This window comes from Mustelus asterias, chromosome 10 (assembly GCF_964213995.1).
Source record: "Mustelus asterias chromosome 10, sMusAst1.hap1.1, whole genome shotgun sequence".
NCBI classification, from domain to species: Eukaryota; Metazoa; Chordata; class Chondrichthyes; order Carcharhiniformes; family Triakidae; genus Mustelus; species Mustelus asterias.
Genome location: NC_135810.1, coordinates 15,491,894 through 15,514,158, shown reverse-complemented (window position 1 = coordinate 15,514,158; position 22,265 = coordinate 15,491,894).

Here is a 22,265-nt window from a genome sequence, read left to right as displayed (position 1 = left end):
AACTGCACCCAGCCTAGCAAAGTTCAGAACCTGGAGAGAACCCTCACTACAGTTATCCTTATATTCCTTTGAACAGAAACTTTTTTAATTGAAACATTTTCTCCAATTCTCCCAATCCTTGTTAGACCACTGTGGAATACTGTGAACACTATTGGTCCACTTATCTAAGGAAAGATATCTGGTACGAGAGGCAGTCCAGGGAAGGTTCTCTAAGTTGATCCCAGTTATGGAAGGATTATTTTATGAAGGGAGGGGGGTTGAGTGGGTTGAGCCTGTGCTTATTGGAGTTTAGAAGAATGAAAGATGACCTTATTGAGACATATAGGCCAGAATTTTACCGGCCCGCCTGCCACGGGAATCGGAGCGGGAGAGGGGCGGAGCATGAGAATGTTCGTTGACCTCAGCCGGGATTTTACGGTTTCGGGATGAGTGAGGCCGTAAAATCCCACTCATAGGATTCTCAGAGGATGTTGAGAGGTTGTTTCCCCTTGTGGGAGAGTCTAGGACCAGAGGGCATAATCTCAGTGTAAGGGGTCGTCCATTTAAGACAGAGATGAGGAAGAATTTTTTCTCTCAGAGGGTAGTGAATGTGTGGAATTCTTTACCATAGAGGGTTGCAGAGGCTGGGTCATTAAGTTTAAGTTTGAGAGTCAATAAGAGAATCAAGAATTATGGGGATAGGGCGGGAAAGTGGAGTTGAAGATTATATCAGATCAGTCATGATTTCATTGAATGATGGAGCAGACTTGATGGGCTGAATGGCCTATTTCTGCTCCTACATCTTATGGTTTCACACTCTTCTAAACGTTCAAATATGTGCTTTCTGAGTGCTTGCTACCCTGTGGAGCTTTCAAGTGGATATTCACATGTGAGCTACCATAGTGAGTACCAGCATACATTTGACCTCAGTGGACACTGAACAATCTGTTCTTTTCTTCACCTCACGACCTAATGTGCGCATCTTCTGGGCAGGTACCCAGCAATAACAGTTAGAAGTGGGGACTCTGAATATTCTCCTTTTTACTGAGAGGCACAGAACACCAAATCCAACCAAAGCACCTCAATTGCAAAATCTGCCTGAGATTCATAGAATCCCTACATTGCAGAAGGAGACCATTCGGCCCATCGAGTTTGCACCGACCACAATCTCACCCAGGCCCTATTCCCGTAACCCCACATATTTACCCTGCTAATCCCCCTGACACTAGGGTCAATTTAGCATGGCCAATCAACCTAACTCGCACATCTTTGGACTAACTGCAGTGTCTCAGCCAGATTAACCCTGGCTGAGACACTACAGACCAAAAACTGAACTTGTAAACTTCTGATTAGTTTTTCTTCTTCTTCATCTTAGGCAGTCTCGTGGGACTTTCTTCCACTCTGGGGTTGTGGATCCTGGGGTGACTAAAGAGCTCAATGCTGGATCCGCGCACTCTACTGCAGGCGGGGCAGATAGTATTTGTCGAGGTGGGAGGGTGGGATGCTCGGATTCTGGTACGCTCCTCCGTCTGTTTGCACTTGGCCATCACCTGGGCATGTCGGAGATGTGCAAAATGGTTGGCACCTCCCACTTGGAAATAAGTAGACGTATTAGCGAGAGGCAACATGGTGTTGTGAAGGGGAGGTCATGTCCCAATAACTTCATCGAATTTTTCGAGGAAGTGACGAAGATGATTGATGAGGGTAGGGCAGTCGATGTTGTCGATATTGACAAGATCCCTCATGGCAGACTGGTGCAGAAGATGAAGTCGCATGGGATCAGAGGTGAGCTGGCAAGGTGGGTACAGAACTGGCTCGGTCATAGAAGACAGAGGGTAGGAGTGGAAGGGTGTGTTTCTGAATGGAGGGCTGTGACAAGTGGCATTCCTCAGGGATCAGTGCTGGGACCTTTGCTGTTTGTAATATATATAAATATTTTGCAGGAAAATGTAACTGGTTTGATTAGTAAGTTTGCGGACGACACAAAGGTTGGTGGATTTGCGGATAGCGATGAGGGCCATCAGAGGATATAGTAGGATATAGATAGGTTGATGACTTGGGGGGAGCGATGCCAGATGGAGTTTATTTCAGGCAAAGGTGAGGTAATGCATTTTGGACGGCCTAATAAAGATAGGAAATAGTAGGCGTGGCTCATATCCAATTTGTAAAATATGTGAAAACACCACCCCCCCCCCCCCCCCCCCCGCCAACTTCGCATCCATGTCATCTCTGTGTGGCATAGGGTATCTGTCTAAGCGGAATGCTCTGTTGACCGAGAACTTATAATCTTCACAGAGATGGACCAAATTGCCAGGTTTTAAAACTGGACCTACTGGCGTGGCCCATTCAGCAAATTGTACTGAGCGCATAATGTCAAGTTTCTCTAGAAGCTCCAATTTGGCCTCTACTTTGGTACAAAGGGAACAGGGTCATGCCTTAGGTCAGGCCTTTAGGTCCATGTGGATCTTGGTGCTCGTGCCTCTAATCTTCCCGAAGCCTTCTTAGAACACTTCAGGATACTACCCAATGACTCTGCATAAATTGGCAGTCCCCATTTTAAGGAACTGTTGCCAATCCAGATGGATTTTCTGTTGCCAGTCCCTTCCCAAAAAGCTGGGCCCAGGTCCTTGCACCAATATTAGGAGGAGCCGAACTGTCTCTTCCCCGTGCATAACTGGGGTTACAGTGGTCTTATCAATACGTAAAGGCTCCCCGGTGTATATGGCCAATCTCGCCTTGGTGTCCCGTAGGCTTAAAGGCAAGATGTCCAACCAGAGTCGCCTAAAGATTTGCTCCCCAGTAATAGATACAGTTGCTCCTGTGTCTACCACAATGTCTAGGGGTGGCCATTTACCTGGAGTTTAATCTTGATTGGAGCCACTTTAGGTGTGGCGATACAATTTAGTTGCATCAATTCCTATCTTGGGCTGGTTTATTTGTTATACGCTGACCTGAGGCGACTTGGCACCTGGGCAGTACGCATTTTGCCTGTTTTGGTAGCTTGTCTGTGGAAAAACTTCAGTCTAGTTCTGGAGCCTCATGGGCTCTGACTCCAATCGCCCTTTCTTGGCAGCAAATTGGAGACGTGAGCATTATCCTCTGGGGACCTGGTGAAGCAGTATGGGGGTCGCTCAAGGCTGAGGATGGTATCGTCCCCTGAAGCTCCAGGGCCCCTTTATCCACATTTTCCCAGGAAAGAGCCAATTCTTTGGATTTCTTGAGGTCAAGAGATGGTTCAGTCAGTAACTTTCTTTGGGTCGCATTATTATTAATTCCACAGACTAAATGATCCCTTAACGTTTCCGGAAGTGCTGACCTGTACTCACTGCGTTCTGCCAATTCCTGCAGCCTTGTCAAGAATTCAGTGACCGGTTCCCCAGGGAGTCTAATTGCCGTGTTAAACCTATAGCATTACAACATAACAGATGATTTAGGATCATAATGGTCCAATACCATACGTCTTAATTCTGAATCTGGGGCTGCCAGGTAGGTTAAACTTTTTATGATGCTAAAAGTCGGGGCCCCACACATGGTCAGGAGGACTTTGTGTTGTTTGTCCCCTTTTATCCCATTTGCCTGGAAGAATTATCTTATTCTTTTGGTGTGCTGGGGCCAGTCCTCCACACGTACATCAGCTTCCAGCTTCCCAAACAGCGGCATTTTCACTATCTCCCTGTCATTGTAAATTGCCCCTTAGTGTCCAAAGATTTGTGGATTAGGTGTATCGGCCATGCTAAATTGCCCCTTCTTGTCAGGGTGACTAGCAGGGTAAATACGTGGGGTTAAGGGGATAGAACCTGAATGAGATTGTTGTCAGTGCAGAATTGATGGGCCGAATGGCACTGCACTGTAGGGATTCTATGATTCTATGATTGTCTTACCAGGTTCATTGAAAGGCAAGGCTGTCCGAAACTTTTCTTGTTCCTCATCACCAATGCAATGACTCAGGAAGCCTGACTGGAAAGGAACAGAGTTTAACACAGAATGTAAAGCCAAACCACTACTGTAGTGCATACACATTCATCTTTGGGACTACAGCTCAGCAGGCCCAGTCCTGGGCCTGCTTATGAAGGGCTCAGGTAATCAGTTCTAGCTGGGCAGGCCACCACCTCTTACCAAGGGAATTCATACTCAGTGAGCCCCACAGGGAGATCAATTAATGATCCCCATGGATCTCATTGAAATTATCACACATTCCATGTACATTTTAAAAAGAAATGGAAGACTTGTATTTATATCACACCTTTCATGAATAGTTGTCCTAAAGAATGCCAGTGAAGTGTAGTTACTGTCAAAATGCATTTGCCAATTTGTGCACAGCAAGCTCCCACAAACAGCGATATAATGACCAGACAATCTGCCTTTGGGATGTTGCCTGAGGGATAAGTATCAACCAGGATGCAGTGCTTGATGCTATTGTGTCACCCATTTCCATTTCCATTTTGAAAAGTTGATGATGACATGTTTCCAAGACCATTTTCTCTGACTGCTGGTGTTTTTAATGCTAAATTTTGCGACACAGATTCACTTGGTCACACTTTTCAAGCCACATGAGAACCAGCTATGCACTGTGGTAATGTAATTGATTTTCATTGAACCATATCATTCTAAGCCAGTGCAAGGATAATCCATCTCCCTGGGACACTCTCAGCTCAGGGTAGAAGATTGATTTCAACAACTGCAGCCTTCCAAATGGATTATGGCCAAAACCAAATGATTCCGATGCAGTTCTGATTGACTCTCACCTATGCGGTTTACATACATGCTTGAAGTATTTAGCAGCGCTTCTATAGAGCTTTATATCTAATTGTATAATTAGACATTCTCTGGCATTGCACATGATCAAAATATTTTACAATTGCTTCTCTCTTTGTATGACTGCCTCTTTGTTTATCTTTCAACCTCTTTGTTCCTCTTGTTTTTGTTTGTTGTCTTTTCCCTCAGTCTCTTTGGGGCTAGAAATATCCATATATTGGCATACCCCTGCTATATCTCTGGCAAGAGCCTAAACTTCCATCTACTTCAATGCAAAGTCAAACCAAGTGGGTTCAAAGCAGCACTGGAACTGACTGTGAATTCCTGTCAAGCTGGCTGGATTAAAGTAGGGTTAGGGGCTTGGCACTCACAGCACCAGGGGAGAGGGCTGAGGCATTTATTTTAGCATTGACAGCATGGGAAGAATTAAGCAAATTTTGGTGGAAATCCTGACAGCATTTGTTTGGGGAAGGGGCTGGACTGTGTCATCTGTTATGATGAAATTGGGTCCCACGTGGAGAAGGGACATAGGGCGAGATTTTCCGGCAGCCCCCAACCCAAAACCGGAAAATCCCGCCCACGGACCTTTGCATGTTCACTCCCCCATTCCTTCCCCCCCCGCCCCAACCACTACAGTCCCCATGGCAGCTGGGACGGGGAAATTCCGGTGATATAGCCTGACAGCACTTTGGATTATTTGAATTATGGGACCACCAGATGTGGCCTGCCATGGTCGGTAAATTACAGCAGTGTAGCCTGTAAGGCGGAGACCATTCAGAATACAGGGGTTGGACAATCTGACATTGGGCAGAGTCTGAGTCTATCTGGATAACAGAGCAGGGGGGATGTATGAACAATCCAACCTAGAAAGACAAACTTGCTCAATTAGTCTGCAAAATAGCTCTGAGGGGCACATGATGTTTCCACTAATGGAAAACCCAGGAAAAATGTAAACAGTCTGGGAAGGAATCACAAGTGAAATCCAAGGCTTTTGACTGAAGGTAGGCCTCTATATGGATTCCAACAGTTTAGAGATTCTTTTGAGGTAAGTTGAGAAGTTTTTTGACCATTGAATTCATAAAACAAATGCGTTGATAAGCTAGGCTTTGTTTTAATTCTTGAAGTTTTTAATTGGCTGAGGAAAGAACGCAGAGAAATTGGATGAAAACTTTGTTCGAGTGACTTGATTAGAAGATTTCTGGTAGTGCCGTTTCATAAATTGTAACCTCAAAATAATGAGGTAGTTGATTGCTTGGTTTTGTGCTTGTATGCCATTGGTTGTTACTATTGATAGCTTTTGTTATATCAGCTGATATTCCAGTGCAGTGCTGAGGGAGTGCTGCATTGTCACAGATGCCCTTTTTTTGGCTGAGATGTTAAATCAAGGCCCCAGCTCCTTTAGGTGGTTGTAAAAGATCCCATGACACTATTTTGAAGAGGAGCAGGGGAGTTAACGGTCAGAGTTTTAGCCAATATATTCCTCTATCATTGTAAAAAGCAGATTAGATAACCTGGTCAAACCTTCCCTGCCCAAGACCCCGGAATTACTTGGTTCTGGGATCCACTGAGCCATTTTCTGTTTTTTATGCATTTATGGGACATGAGCGTCACTGGCTGGCCAGCATTTATTGTACTACCATTTATTGTGCTACCAAATAAACCTGTTGTACTTTAACCTGGTGTTGTGAGATTTCTTACTGTGTTTACCCCAGTCCAACGCCGGCATCTCCGCATCAGTATTTATTGCCCATCCCTAGTTGTCCTTGAGAAGGTGGTGGTGAGCTGCCTTCTTGAAACACTGCAGTCCATGTGCTGTGGGTTGACCCACAATGCTGTTTGGGAGCGATTGATACAACTGAGCGTCTTGCTGGACCATTTCAGGGGGCAGTTAAGAGTCAACTACATTGCTGTGGCTCTGGAATCACATGTAGGCCAGACCTGGTAAGGATGGCAGATTTCCTTCCTGTTATGGTTCAGGTCAGAAACGCCAACGTGTTTCATGAAGCCTGCTGAATCATAAGTTTTGCATCTTGAATTTGGCTAGGATAAGCATGATTGGTTTCACTTCAGGTATGATTCAAGTGACCCACTATGGAGCTTTTATCAAACAAAGTTTAGTTAAGAATATAGTCAACATGTATAGTAAGAAAATTAGCAAGAACTTTTATCAATTACAAACAAGAAATAAAGTCACCACTATAATGTATATCCCTTGACAAAGGTATCTAATGTGTTCCAATCAAACCAAATCCCTTGCCATAGACAAAACCCTTTAAACAGGTTAAATGCAGCAAAGTCTACTGCTCACGTGACAATGGGATTGAGGCCGTTAGTTGAATTGTGCAGTCAAATGCTCTTGAGACTCAGAACAGTTTGAAGACAAGACATCTTCCCAAAACACCAGAGACTCTCTGGTCCAGCCCCCAACAACAGCAGATTTTCACCCTTCAAAGCAACAGGGAGAGAGGGAAAACACTTCTTTTTATCTTGCTGTCCCTTCTAAAACTAAAAATTCAAAACTGCAGCTCCAAACTGAAACAGAAAAAGAATCCCTGTCACCCACCTGCCCACACTTTTTTTCTGCTCCCAACAATGACATCACCTAAAGCTGTGAGCATAAATTTTAAAAAATGTTAAAGGTGGACAAACATCACATTTTCTAAAGGATATTAGTGAACCAGATGGGTTTTCCTCACAATCAACAAAGATTTCTTGGTCATCATTAGATTCATAAACCCAGATATTTTTTATTGAATTCAAATTCCACCTTCGAACCCGGGCCCCCAGAGCATTATCTGGGTTTCTGGATTAATAATCCAGTGAAAATGCCACTAGGCCATCACCTCCCCTTTCTTCTTCTCATTGTAGTCTCAGCTCCTGCCGAGTGCAGAAGTGGCTGTTGAAGTGGCCTGCCTTGGTGAAGTGAGACCTTCCATCCCTCAACCCTCACATCCCCTCACCCACAAAACATTCTCCATGATCCATTTATGACAGCTGATGCACCCTATGCCAAACTGTGCCATTCCTCTCACCCATGTTCCCAATGCCGAGCTATGCACTTTTATCCACCTCTATGGCCCCTCAAATCTTCAATGTCAAGCTATGTCTGCACACCCATCTCCTATGACCCCATTCCCTCCCCTGTCAAACTATGCCCTTCCATTGAGTCTCATTGGTGTCTCATTCTCCCAATACCAAGCCATGGCATGTCCATGTTCAATGATCCACTGTATAGAATCAATGGACAACATGGTGACAGCAGTATGTTTAAATGCCTGAAGAAAAGTAATTCATTCATAACTTTCTACTGTGTTAAAAGTCACTTCACTTAGAAGACAATAAAAGTGTTAATCATCTCGATCTTTTAAAAGTATCAATAACAAAAGCCACAAACCCTTGCATCCATTTAAAGTTGTGTAAATAAGTAAACCCTTCATTGACAGAGAGATCAGAGAGCCTGAACTGATAATTAAGCAATGTATTCTCTGGAGGGCAGCTGTTTCAAATGAGTAATAGATGTCTGGGCTCTCAGCCAAGCATATATAGAACATAGAACATAGAAAAAATACAGCACAAACAGGCCCTTTGGCCCACAAGTTGCGCCGGTCATGTCCCTACCTACCTAGGCTTATATATAGGCTTACCTATAACCCTCAATCCTATTAAGCTCCATGTACTCATCCAGAAGTCTTTTAAAAGACCCTATCGAGTTTGCCTCCACCACCACTGACGGCAGCCAATTCCACTCACCCACCACCCTCTGTGTGAAAAACTTAACCCTGACATCTCCTCTGTACCTACTCCCCAGCACCTTAAACCTGTGTCTTCTCGTAGCAGCCATTTCAGCCCTGGGAAAAAGCCTCCGAGAATCCACCCGATCTATACCTCTCAACATCTTGTACACCTCTATCAGGTCACCTCTCATCCTTCGTCTCTCCAAGGAGAAAAGACCAAGCTCCCTCAGCCTATCCTCATAAGGCATGCCAACCAATCCAGGAAACATCCTTGTAAATCTTCTCTGCACCCTTTCAATCATTTCCACATCCCTCCTGTAATGAGGCGACCAGAACTGAGCACAGTACTCCAAGTGGGGTCTGACGAGGGTCTTATAAAGCTGTATCATTATCTCCCGACTCCAAAACTCAATCCCTCGGTTGATGAAGGCCAGCACACCATACACCTTCTTAACCACCTCCTCTACCTGTGAGGCCGATTTAAGAGTCCTATGGACCCGGACCCCAAGGCCCTTCTGATCCTCTACACTGTTAAGAGTCTTACCCTTGATATTATACTCCTTCATCCCATTTGACCTGCCAAAATGGACCACTACACATTTATCTGGGTTGAAGTCCATCTGCCACTTCTCCGCCCAGTCTTGCATCCTATCTATGTCACACTGCAGCTTCTGACATCCCTCCAACCTATCCACAACACCACCAACCTTCGTGTCGTCGGCAAACTTACCAACCCATCCCTCCACTTCCTCATCCAGGTCATTTATGAAAATGACAAACAGCAAGGGTCCCAGAACAGATCCCTGGGGCACTCCACTGGTGACCGACCTCCATTCAGAAAAAGACCCGTCTACAACCACTCTCTGCCTTCTGCAGGCAAGCCAGTTCTGAATCCACAAGGCAACAGCCCCTTGGATCCCATGCCCTCTCACTTTCTCGAGAAGTCTTGCATGGGGGACCTTATTGAATGCCTTGCTGAAGTCCATGTAAACCACATCTACTGCTTTTCCTTCGTCAATGTGTTTGGTCACATTTTCAAAGTACTCCACCAGGCTCGTAAGGCACAATTTGCCTTTGACAAAGCTGTACTGACTACTTTTGAGCATACTAAACTTCTCTAAATGTTCATATATCCTGTCCCTCAGGATCTTCTCCATCAACTTACCAACCACTGAGGTTAGGCTCACCGGTCGGTAATTTCCTGGGTTATCCCTATTCCCTTTCTTGAAAATAGGAACCACATCCGCAATCCTCCAATCCTCCGGAACCTCTCCCGTCTCCAACAACGACGCATAGATCATCGCCAGAGGCTCTGCAATCTCTTCCCTCACCTCCCACAGTAACCTGGGGTACATCCCATCCGGTCCCGGCAACTTATCTATCTTGATGCTATTCAAAATTTCCAACACATCCTCTTTCTTAATGTCCACATACTCAATCTTTTCAGTCCGCCTCAGTCCTGTATTACAACTACCCAGGTGGTTTGGCTGAGGTTTGGCTGAGGTTTGGATGAGAACGAAGACATCCCTTGTTGAAACACCTGCAAAGGTATCACAAATATTTGTCAGTCTGAATGATGTTTTGAGGCACGGATAGGCAAGGTTGTGAGAGATTTGTATACAAGAAGAAAAATTTTAATTCGAAGCCATTGCTGGACCAAAACCCAGTGTAGATCAGCAAACTCAAGGGTGGTGTGCGAATGGGGGTAATGTTGAAAGACTTAAGATAAGCTAATATTTCATAACTTAAAGTGCTCTAACTTTGTTTGAAGTGTAAATCCTTTGAATAGGGATACATAAGAGGCCAGCATTGGGGGCTAGGCCATTGACAGATTTGAAAGAAGGATAGGAATTTAAAAAGTAATATGTTCTTTGACCGGGAACCAATAAGGGAGGCACGGAGGCACAGTGGTTAGTACTGCAGCCTCACAGTGCCAAGGACCCGGGTTCAATTCTGATCTCAGTGACTCTGTGGAGTTTGCAGGTTCTCCCCGTGTCTGCGTGGGTTTCCTCCAGGTAATCCTGTTTCCTCTCACACTCCAAAGATGTGTGGGTTAGGTCGATTGGCAATGATAGATTGCCTCCTAGTGTCAGGGGACTAGCAGGGTAAAAATGTGGGGTTACGGAGATAGGATCTGGGTGTGATTGTTGTTGGTGTAAGCTCGATGAGTCGAATGGCCTCCTTCTGTACGATAGGGGATCTATGATTCTCTGAATATAGGTCAGTGAGCACAGGGGTGATGGCTGAGTGGAACATGGTACAAATTAAGTATGAGCCATAGAGGTTTGGATGAGTTTAAGTTTATCGGGTGGTGGAAGATGAGATTTTGTCCAGGCGAGAATGGCTACCAAACTAACTGAAGCTATTAAGGGCCTCAACCAGTAACCACCACCAAGATTTAACCGTGACAATTGAGGACAATGCCAAGTGGCCATCACGGCAGATTTCCCCCTGCCAGTTCACAGAAGGGCAGATCAGGGAAGTCCCTCCATAATAGACTGCCCCTGGATCCATTGGAGGGCTGCCCCACAAGATCTTCCCCATGCCCCCCACCCTCCTTATTGGCTTGTTAGAAATCCAGCCCCCACCTGCCCCCTTCCCCCCCACCCCCCCGCCACCCCCCCCGCACCCCTGCCCCCCCATCCCCGCCCCCCGCCCCCACCCCCCGCCCCCACCCACCCCCCCACCCCCCCCCCAACCCCCACCCCCTCCCACCCCCACCCACCCCCCCCCCACCCCCCCACCCCCCCCCCCCCCCACCCCAACCCCCACCCCCTCCCACCCCCACCCACCCCCCCCCCCCCCCCCCCCCGCAGCCTTTGAGCCAGGGTGCAGGGAACCTGGCACCTCATGAAATTCAGCCCTCAGCAGGTCTACAGCACACAAGCTCATTCAGCCCATTATTTCTGCGCTGGCTGAAAAATTGCTACCCAGGCTAATCTCACTTTCCAGCACTTGGTCCATAACGACGAGGGCTATGGCATTTCAATTGTACATCCAAGTAGTTTTGAAATATAGAGATGATTTCTGCCTATACTACCAAATTTACCCGCTCCATCCGCCATGGGAATCGTAGCGAGTGAGGGGCGGACCATGGACAAGTTGGTTGACATCAGGCGGATTTTCCGGTTTTGGGGCAAGCACGGCTGGAAAATCCCATCCTTACTCTATTACCCTTTCCACAAATGCTGCCAGATCTGCTGAGTATTTCCAGCCTTATGTGTTCTTAATTTGGCTTTCACCGCTCTGGATCCAGACATATGTTAACAAAATTGAAGGAGAAAATATTAGTTTTCCCTGGTGAACTGTACCAGATACTTGTCTCTCTCATATGCATGTTTCTTTTTCAACTTCCCCCAGGTTAGACTGAGCTGGCAAATGATGAGCCCAGACTTGGTTTCAATTCCTGAGTTGTTTGATTCTCATGTACGATATAGGTACAGAGCAGGCAAAGTTTGTTCACTCGATTAACACATGTTCATGTGATCACATGAAAATACTGAATATGCTAAAGTTATATCCTCGCTCTTTGAGTCGATTTATTTAACTTAAAAGGGAACAATTCATCTGCTCTCTGTTCAAAATTCTCCAGATTTTTGTGTTCCTTTTCCGCTGAACTGCCTGTACATTATCCTGCTTGCAACTGCCAGACCCTTTCTGAATTAAAAATCTCATTTGCCTTCTACACTGCCTTTCCCAGACAGGCAGAGATCAAAGAGGTTCCTTATTCAGTGGGTGTGAGGTCTTTTCTGATTACCTGGAAAGCTGATGAATAGGGTGTTTAGCCTCTGGGCTAAAAATTCCAGCTTTTTCTTTACCTGCTTTCCCTGAGGCTTCCCTTTTGCTAAATGTATGTGAATACACATTACTCTTTCTCTAAAAAAAATCATCATTCTTTTTCCAAATTCTTTTTGCTTAAAAAAAATGTTTTCTGAAAAAAAAATCCTGATGTTTGATCAGTGCTTGCCCTGGGTGGTCCGATATGATATGTTTGTCTTGCTTCTTAATCTTGGGTTGTAGCGAATTCCACCCTCCTTCCCTGCCACCAAGAGTAATTGGGACAATTCCAATGCCAGCTTCCTGTGGCGAAAGACTATTGTGGGATGCCGTAACCCCTGTTTCCTCAAATCTCGGAGTCCAGATCGTAAAAACAGAGCAACAGTGGGAAACACAGATGACTATGCAGTGGGAACCTGTTGGGTCCATTCATTTGTTTGAAGAGCCGAGGACAGTACTAGTATGAGTTTTAAAATGGTTTTCTTTTATTGAACAGAACTTAAAAAATTAACACAACAGAACTTGAAGACTGGCTTCTCAGTCAGGCTCTCTAATCTAAGAATTGAACTGAAACTGAACTTGAACCTGAAAACACACACACTAAAATCCAAAATATATTTTAACCCTTATCTTGTTATTGGAAGTGTCTTTCACATTCTGTCTCCATCTAGAAAAACAATCCTCGCAGCTGCTGTTGTTTGCCTGCATTGTTTACCCTTCAGGAATGCAGTCAATTTTTAGTTAACCCATCATACCTTTTGATTCTACATGTAGTCAAGCCAGCTACAATTGCTCTGCTTAACCGAATTAGTTAGCCCCTACAGTCTAACATTTAAATGCCCTTGTGCATAGGCAGAAATATCTTAAAATGAAGTCTTTGCATAGACTGAAGCAAACAGGGCTAAGCATACACAGGATCCCTCAGAATCATAGATGATGATACAATGGGAATCACAGATGGTGATGCAGTGAGAACACAGTGGGAATGACAGATGATGATGAGTGGTTGCTAAAAAGTAACAATTCTCAAACACAAGAACTAAATTGGAGCGGGAGGCCATTTAACCCTCGCAGCCTGTTCCACCATCACCTCTCATAAATCTGCGTTAACTTTGCTTAGTCATATTATGATTTTCTAAGTGCCCTGTTACCATTTTTCTACTCATAGATTCTAGCATTTCTCTATTCCTAATGTAAGGCCAACTGACATTTAGTTCCCCCTATTCTCTTCCTTCCTCACTTATATGTTTCTATGTTCTTATATAGCAGGTTATGTTCTTCTTTCCAATCTTTGGGAACTATTCTAGACTGTGAGGGATTATGGAATATCTAACCAATGCATTTAGCTATCTCTGAAGATACCTCTTTTAAATCTCTAATTATCAAATTGAAAGGATTTGCTGTCAGTTAGTCCCCTTAATTTTCCTGGTACTTGTTCTGATTTCTTGATGTTCCCTTGGTTCCCCATAATTCCTAGAATATTTTTGTGCCTTTTACCATGAAGACAGGTACAAAGTAAAGTCGCCATATTCCCAGATGATCATAGGTCGCTTTCCCCTTTGAGGGGAGGGCTGACTGGTGGTGATTTTAGCCTGAGGGTCACCACACCTCAGGTGAGCGGCAAGGTTGAGAAGGTGGGGCCCTCATGAATAACCTCAGCCAGTGCGGGAATTGAACCCACGCTGTTGGCATCACTCTGCATCATGAACCAGCTGTCCAGCCAACTGAGCTGGCCAATCCCCGTACAGGTACATTCAAAGATGTGCGGGTTAGGCCATGCTCAATCACCCCTTATTGTCCCAAAATGTTTAGGTTAGGTAGATTAACAATGGTAAATGTGTGGGGTTAAGGGGTTAGGGTGCAGGGAAGATCCTAGGTGGGACTCGATGGGCTGGACGGCCTCCTTCTGCAGTTATTCTATGATCCTAGGTACAAAGTTCTTGTTTAATGTCGTTGCCATTTCCTTATCCCAATCAAATAAAGCTGAAGAGAAGGGAAAAAAGCTTGGCATCATTTATTGTAATTAAAATAAGAATTGTTATTCCGAAGATGTCTGGATATTTTTTATATCAAAATTGAAACAATTTAGGATTCCACCAATTCCCAGACATATAATATTTGTTGCCTGGAGTTGATTTGTCTGTTCCACAGTTTCACTTCGCTTTGATCCAGGAGTATCCAAATTATAGGTTCGCTGAATGAAGGGGAAGGGATATTTTCATGAACAGCCAAGGTATTATTTACAACCGAAATACCAGATTGTGGCAGTAATGGAGCTGACCTCTCCTTCAGATTGGTGGAACTAACAAAAATCTAGCTCCTTTTGACTAGGAGTGAAAACAAGTGCAACTGAGAGGAGAATTAAGAGACATGTATTTAACTAGTATAGTAGCAAATGTTTTCAAATCAAAGAAAGCCACCTTTAGCACTGCTGCCTCACAGCGCCAGGGACCTGGGTTCGATTTCCGGGTTGGGGCGCTGTCTGTGCGGAGTCTGCACGTTCTCCCCATGTCTGCATGGGTTTCCTCCGGGTGCTCCGGTTTCCTCCCACAGTCCGAAAGGCGCGCTGGTTAGGTGCATTGGCCATGCTAAATTCTCCCTCAGTGTACCCGAACAGGCACCGGAGTGTGTGGCAACTAGGGGATTTTCACAGTAACTTCATTGCAGTGTTAATGTAAGCTTACTTGTGACAAATAAATTAACTGTAAAACTTTATAACCCAGGGAGTGTCCTTTGATCCTCTATCTCACCAAATGCTCTGGGAGTGCAGAATACAAGCTCCAAGAGACCATTGGTGGGGTGGGGTGGAATTTTACACTTTTATTTTTAACATCGTTAGCTTCAAGCCCAACTTATTTACAAGTGTAAATGTATATGCCCCTCTGTAAAATTCAACTCCACCTCCTATCCATGTTACCATTTGTTATATATTTAAAAATTCCATTGCTGGTGAACCAAAACTGGCTTGGCCTATACAAGTTTTCTTCATTACATCGTGTTACAGTTTTCAACGTTGTTTGCAAAGTCTTTTTATTTTAAGTTACTGTGAGAGCGATACCTGGAATTTATCTAGTTTTTTTCCAGATCCTCAGAGTAATTCACCACAAATAATTAATTTAAATTGTATTACTTGTTGTTAGGCAAGCCCCGAGACCTGGGCTGGGATTCTTCGGCCTCGCTTGTCCCGCCACCGCTACCAGCGAGAACGGAGAATTTGGCGCTCAGCCAAACCTCCATTCACTGCAGCGGGACCGGAGAATCCCAGCCGCGGGCGAGGTCGGGGAATTCTGACTCTGGGTTCCAAGTCTCCTTGGTCAAAGGAAATCATTCCCCACCCTGTGTGAAGAATTGGTAATTTCTCTGACTTCCATTCAAAGATCCTCATTCTCTTCCTCATTTGACGATACTGTGCCTTAAGTATTTTAATCATGTTTCTTTGCAGGGTTTTTCAAGCAGCCCTGGCAACTTTGTTTTGACGCCGTGCATTTGTAACTGGAATATTTTATTGTTGCTGAAGCAGGATAGTTGAAGCATTATTTACTTTTAATCTGGTCTAATGAAGTGTCCTGGGTTTTTTATGACCCTTTTGAATGGCTGGCGGTGAATGATTGACAGGTCAGGTGATGCCTGGAGGATAGTTTTTTTTTCCACAGCAAAGCCCCAGGCTCTAGTTTCATTTTGGCTGAGAATCTGTTTGGAATTGAGACAGAAAGCATTTGTTTCTTGTTTCTCTCCCTGGTGTTGGAAATCCTGCTGTTTGTGGGTTGCTAGCCAGAAACTAGAAGCAAGCAGCATCTCACTCTCTCTCTCTCCATGTGCTGAAAGTTCCAGGACTGGTAATCGAAAATTCCAAAGGACCAATTTAGAGCAGGTGTTAAAAAGCTGCAAAATCCAGCATCACATGAGCACACTTGCTTTTTGTTCCAAGCCTGGAAAGGTGTGTATGTTTGTGGGTGTTGTTTGACTTGCTTTAGTTGTTTGACATGACTTCTAGTTAGCTGTTAAGGTTTATACAATATTATGGCGGAACATTATTCCTCATGTGTGCGGAACTTGGCTATCAGTCTCTGCTCAGCGACTCTGCGTTGTAATTGGTAAATGTTATGATATTTTTTCCTATTATATGTTAACTGTGTTCTTAAATAAACTTTGTTTGATAAAAGCTCCCTAGTGAGCCACTTGAATCAAACCTGGAGTGAAACATCTTATGTTCACCCGTGCCAAATTCAAAGTGCAAAATGCATGGTCTAGGCTAACCTCATAAAACACCTTGGAGTCTCTGGCCTAGATCATAACATGCAACAGTTTTACTTCTCTGGCTTTTAGTTCAGTCCCATGCACCTCCAGGGACGAGGCCAAGTCTCAGGAACCCCTTTCAGCTGCTGCTACCACTCAGGCTGCAGCACTTTCAGACATTCTAGCCACTGTGGCTCTGCTGATAAACCTGGTACTCAAAAGATGAGTCAAAAAGGGACTTTTGACAATTATTAAAAGCAGAGTGAGAGTTGGAGAGGTTTCAGGAGGGAATTCCAGAACTTATCATAGAATCCGTAATGTACAGAAGGCCATTCGGCCCATCAAATCTACACCAAGCATCCAGTAGAGCGCCTTACCCAGACCCTGTCCCATTAACCTCACATATTTACCCCACCAAACCTCCTAACCTGGGAATCTAAGGGGCAAATTAGCATGGTCAATCCACCTAACCTGCATATCTTTGGACTGTGGGAGGAACACAGTAAGAGGTCTCACAACACCAGGTTAAAGTCCAACAGGTTTGTTTGGCAGCAAAAGCCACTAGCTTTCGGAGCACTGCTCCTTCGTCAGGTAAGTGGGAGTTCTGTTCACAAACAGGGCATATAAAGACACAAACTCAATTTACAAAATAATGATTGGAATGCGAGTCTTTACAGGTAATCAAGTCTTAAAGGTACAGACAATGTGAGTGGAGAGAGGGTTAAGCACAGGTTAAAGAGATGTATATTTTCTCCAGCCAGGACAGTTAGTGAGATTTTGCAAGCCCAGGCAAGTCATGGGGGTTACAGATAGTGTGACATGAACCCAAGATCCCGGTTGAGGACGTCCTCATGTGTGCGGAACTTGGCTATCAGTCTCTGCCCCGCGACTCTGCGTTGTCGTGTGTCGTGAAGGCCGCCTTGGAGAACGCTGACCCGAAGATCAGAGGCCGAATGCCCGTGACCGCTGAAGCAGCACCCCGAAAGCTAGTGGCATTTGCTACCAAATAAACCTGTTGGACTTTAACCTGGTGTTGTGAGACTTCTTACTGTGTTTACCCCAGTCCAATGCCGGCATCTCCACAACATGACTGTGGGAGGAAACCAGAGCACCCGGAGGAAATTCACGCAGACACGGGGAGAACGTGTTAACTCCACATAGACCCCAAGGCCGGAATCGAACCCGGGCCTCTGGCGCCGTGAGACAGCAGTGCTAACCATTGTGTCACTATGCCACACCATAGGGCTCAGCAGCTATCAATGGCCAGTAAATGAGCCACAATAATACAGTACACTAACAAAGTAGATAATTTAATATATATCTGCATTTAACTGCAACTTCAATGCAACATTCACAATTACATATAGTGACAGGTTCAAATCCTCCATTATATATGGCTGTTTCCTTTTTTGAGTTGGCACTAATTTATTTAATTATTATAGATCACTGCCAATTTTTCATACCTGTGCAAAATACAAAGTTTTGATACCAATTTTTTAGGTTAAAAATGTTCAGGGGTCGATTTTTATACAATTAACATTTTTGAGAGCTTTACTTGTGTACGTGATTTTGGCTTACACAGCATCCCGTACATGGATTGGCTGGTCAGTCTAGATGCGTCCGCTGGCTGGTCAGCCACTGGCCTGTTGTTATGGCACAGATACGCGTATCCTGGCAAGATCCGGTCCGCTTCTATCAGACCGGTTCCACGGTTTATCTACGACCCCTCTTCCCCCCCAGTACAGCCAGTGAGATCAGCAGATTTCTCTGACTCCCAGGCAGCACTGTGATTCAGTCTTTCTGCGATGCAATGTTGAGGGCACATCAACATAAGCAGCTCCCAACCGACACACAGATCGACACCAAGGCTTTCATGGAGAACCTCATAGAATCCCTATCGTACAGAAGGAGGCCATTCAGCTGACAAAAGCACTACACCACCTCCAGGAGGTAGAAGGAAATAGGAGAGCAGAGCAGCTGATGGGATTTGATCCGTGACAAACTTGGGTCAACTAATGCACAGGACACATGAAATGTTAAGAATTTTTTGGCCAAGTGTGCCAACTTTTGCATGCAATTGATGATTATTTGAGTATTTGCAGTTGTTTGGTTCTCTCAAATTTAAATAACATGACTATAATGACATCATCCATTCCTCACAGCCTTTTAAAATTTCTGGGTCAAGGCAATGAAAGGCATGTCCAATTATTGATATAACTAAGAGGGTTGCACCTGTAAATCATTGTTGTTGCGTCAAAGTCCTTCTTGAAGCAAGACATCAAACCTACACAATGCATTTCAAATACTGTGTCACCAAACATAGAATAGAATCATAGAATCCCCACAGTGCAGGGGGAGGCCATGGAGGGATTCAAAAACAAGCATGGGAAGTTTTGAAAAAATATTACATCGGCACAGATTGCAGACTCCAACCTCTCGATAACTCTGTGCCATTCACTACATGGATTCAAGGGTGGAATATACAGGCGGAATTTTACAGCCCTTCCCTACAGGCAGGATTTTCCAGTCCTGTTGAAGTCAACGGAGTTCCGAACCGTTTGCCACATTTTTAGACGGGGCTGAAAAACTCCTCTCTGTATATATGTTTACAGAATCTGGCTTTAGTTAACCCAATATTTAATTCAAAGAGGTTTGAGCTCACTGATCTCTTAAGGTTGCAGAGGGAGTGGCAGCAGCGACTTTGTGTTTGACGGAGGAGATGGCAAGGTAGAGTTGAGTGTCAGAGGCCCTCCTTCTGTGCTGTAAATCTATGTGCAGGCGCTGACCCAATGCCTCCAAGTGATGTTGTCAAGGCAAGGTTAAAACTGAAGTAGTAGAAAGGCAGAATGGAGATAGCAAAGGGATTGAGAGAATGATAGTGACAGGCTTCAAGAACAAAAAAGTATTAGAGGATTGGAGAGAGAATGGTTATAAATATGAATGAAGAGGGTGGAATTAGTTCAGGATGAATTCAGGGTCAAGCATGGCAACTATGGTGGCAAAGGGAGAACACAGTAAGAGTTTTAACAACACCAGGTTAAAGTCCAACAGGTTTATTTGGTAGCAAATGCCATCAGCTTTCGGAGCGCTGCTCCTAATGGTATTTGCTACCAAATAAACCTGTTGGACTTTAACCTGGTGTTGTTAAAACTCTTACTGTGTTCACCCCAGTCCAATGCCGGCATCTCCACATCATGGCAAAGGGAGAAGCAAGGCAGTTGGAGACAATCAGCAAATGCATCATTATTATCCTGGTGATGGACCAGAACTAATTGTGCCTGGGGTGTGAGATCATTGGTAATAGAATTTCCAAGGACTGAAAATGATAACTGAGAGAGTTGTTGCAAGCCAGATAGCAGAGAAGGGATTTGATCTGATTTATTATTATTTTCACATGTTGTTTCTTACGCGCTATACAGACAAAACATACCATTCATAGAATACATAGGGGAGAAGGAAAGGAGCGAGTGCAGCATATAGTATTGCAATTACAGATAGGTGAAGAGGAAGATCAGCTTAATATATTATAGGTCCATTCAAAACTCTAATGGCATCAGGGAAGAAGTTGTTCTTGAGTCGGTTGTTTTGTGTTCTCAGACTTTTGTATCTTTTTCCTGACGGAAGAAGATGGAAGAGAGTATGTCCGGGGTGCATGGGGTCCTTGATTACGCTGGCTGCTTTTCTGAGGCAGTGGGAAGTGTAGACCAAGTCAATGGATGCGAGGCTGGTTTGCGTGATGGACTGGGCTACGTTCACGAAAATTCAATAAAATTTGTTAGGCCTGGCCTCCCTCTGACAAAGCCATGGTGATGTGAGGTCTGCTTACTTTGATACTGAATCTGAAGTGGGAATATCTAACGTACATTCAGAAAGTGGAGTAGTTACAAAGTCATTTTATCGCCACAGTGGATCTCAGGTAAGATATTCCACAGTCTACATTTGCATTCTGTTACATAATATTTGGTTTCAGCTTAATCTTTGTCTCGATTGTGGAGTTTTAAAACCCTCAACTTCATTTATGAAAAGCAAATAAAATTGTCAGTCCCAAAGATGGATAAAAAAAGGAACATGCAGCAATCTTTCTTGTCATTTTGAGTCATTCTTTTGCCTGAATTTATTGTCTCAGGTGCAGAATCTCCCAGACAACAGTCCCTCAATTATTATCACCAAACACTTAATTGTTCCCTTATATTTTCTTTATATGCAGCATACTCCTTCCAGTTTGTGTTTTTTTTAATCTGATGTATTCCAAGATTATGATCGTGGAATTTTTTTTCTGTTTTATATATAAACCATCTGAAGTCAATTATAGTTTGAGAACAATGCTACGATGACTGTTTGGAAATCCGTTATTTTGTCTGAAGCCTAATTGATACTGTCTATCTGCTCCAACGCATTCTTTTTTGAGCCTGTTTCGATTTTTGGGAAATCTGCGCTGTTGCTTAAGAAAGTATGAGTATTCCAGCTTTTATGACTTGACTCCAGAGATGCCACAAGTAATTACACAGTGCCCTTTGACTCGTAGGAGGTGAAGCCGGTGGTGCTACAAGTATCTTTGTTAAGAATCTTGAACACTATTTGATCCAATTCTTGGATTTGATCCAGCTTTTGTTTCACTAGGCTAATTCAGGACCATTTTCGTTGACTGAATGTAGACTCATAGAAACTCTACAATGCAGAAGGAGGCCATTCAGCCCATCGAGCCTGCACTGACAACAATCCCACCCAGGCCTCATCTCCGCAACCCCACTCATTTACCCTGCTAATCCCTCGAACCTATGTATTCCGGGACACTAAGGGCAATTTAGCATGGCCAATCAACCTAAACTACACATCTTTGAACTGTGGGAGGAAACCGGAGCACCCGGAGGAAACCCATGCAGATACGGAGGGAATGTGCAAACTCCACACAGACAGTGACCCAAGCCAGGAATCAAACCCAGGCCCCTGGAGCTGTGAGGCAGTGGTGCTAACCACTGTGCCACCGTGCCAACAATGTCTAATCTATATTCTTCTGTTTTCACTTCTTCCTTCTAATTACCTTTAACCTCAAGAATGTAGCTTTTCACAATTACCTTGGTCCCCACCCACCCACCAGCCGCCCCACGGCATGTGTAACCTCATTTAGATAGTCTGTATTGAGGTTTCTCTTCACATGTATGCTGGCTTGCGAGGGAAACTGTAATGAAATCCAGCCATAATGGAGGGTTATAGGATTAAAAGAGTTATTTTCAAAATTGAAGAATTTAAAAGTGTTCAATTCTGTAAAATGGTAAATACAGTTCACAGTGTCTGACCACAAGACCTTACATGGAGAGAGAAAAGTGCATCCCAAACTTTACCACACTATGTGCGTAGTGTGTGTGTATGTGTGGGGTTGTAGTCCTGATGGTGAGTGGTATGAGGGAAGAGGGGAGGAGTAGTGCTGAGAGCTGCAGGGGTGAGGGGGTGTGTTATAATAGTTTTGGTACCATTTAAAGACTCTGTGCTCTGACCAAATTGATGCCCAACAACCGAGAGAGAATTCCACCGTTCTGTACGTCATCTCAGAGTTCGCCTCCCTCCTGTGAGATTCATACACCTCACCCTTCTATGCATCCAAGATTAGCGGGCAGATCTCCCAGCTTTGGTTGGCACAGGTATATGTGCCATTTGTTACACCCCTTAACGCAACAAAGGATTGCCCCTCCCTTCAATATATCTACATCCAGTACCATGCCAACTCTGTACTCACCCTTGCCGAAAACTGAAGATCTTTGAACATTTTGCAGCACTCGATCCAGG